Source organism: Lupinus angustifolius, chromosome LG05, assembly GCF_001865875.1.
Source record: "Lupinus angustifolius cultivar Tanjil chromosome LG05, LupAngTanjil_v1.0, whole genome shotgun sequence".
Lineage (NCBI taxonomy): Eukaryota > Viridiplantae > Streptophyta > Magnoliopsida > Fabales > Fabaceae > Lupinus > Lupinus angustifolius.
In genome coordinates this window covers 13,304,942-13,306,240 of record NC_032013.1, presented here as the reverse complement: position 1 = coordinate 13,306,240, position 1,299 = coordinate 13,304,942, and positions in this window count along the sequence as shown.

Genomic DNA, 1,299 nt, shown 5'->3' with positions numbered 1-1,299 from the left:
ATTCTTAAAGATGTGATGCACACTCCAGATATGAGGAAGAATCTAGTTTCTAGTTTTCTTCTTAATAAGGCTGGTTTCACCCATACCATAGGAGCAAACTTGTATACTCTTACTAAGAATGGGGTATTTATTGGGAAAGGGTACACCACTGATAACATGTTTAAGTTATATGTAATTGAAATTGAAAATCAATTCAACAAGAAAATAAAGAAACTCAGAAGCGATAGAGGCACTGAGTATAACTCTAACATGTTTAATGATTTTTATAAATTAAATGACATTATTCATGAAACAACTGCACCATATTCACCTGAAATGAATGGTAAAGCTGAAAGAAAGAATAGAACTTTAACTGAATTAGTTGTAGCTATTATGTTAAGTTCTGGTGCAGCATCCTCTTGGTGGGTTGAAATTTTATTAACTATTTGTTATGTGCTAAATAGAGTTCTCAAGAGTAAAAACAAAATTTCCGCATATGAAATTATTAAGAGTAGACAACCAAACCTATCTTATTTGAGAACTTGGGGTTGTCTGGCTTATGTCCGGATACCAGACCCAAGAGAGTTAAACTCGCAAGTAGAGCCTATGAATGTGTATTCATAGGGTATGTTGTAAACAGCAAAGCGTACAGATTTTATGACCTTAACGCAAAAGTGATCATTGAGTCTAACGATGCTGACTTCAATGAAATGAAATTCCCTTTTAAATTGAGGAATAGTGGGGGCACAATAACTTGTCACATACCTATGATTAGGAATAATGATAATAACAATGAGTTTGAAATAGAACCTAGAAGAAGTAAGAGAGCAAGGACTGCTAGAGAGTATGGACCTGATTATATGGTCTATACATTGGAAGATGATCCATCAACACTCCAAGAAGCTTTGACTTCTTTGGATGCTGATTTGTGGCAAGAAGCCATAAATGATGAGATGGATTCTCTAAAGTCTAACAAGACCTGACATTTAGCTGACTTGCCTCCTGACTGCAAACCTATTGGTTGTAAGTGAATATTGAAAAAGAAACCGAAACCTGATGGCACAATGGATAAATACAAGGCTCGCCTTGTAGCTAAGGGTTTCAGACAAAGAGAAAATGTAGATTTCTTCGACACATTTTCACCTGTTACTAGAATAACATCCATTAGAGTACTAATATCGATCGCTGCGATACATAATTTATTAGTACATCAAATGGATGTTAAGACTGCCTTTTTAAATGGTGATTTGGAAGAAGAAATCTATATGGAACAACCTGAAGGTTTTGTAATACATGGGCAAGAAAATAAGGTCTGCAAGT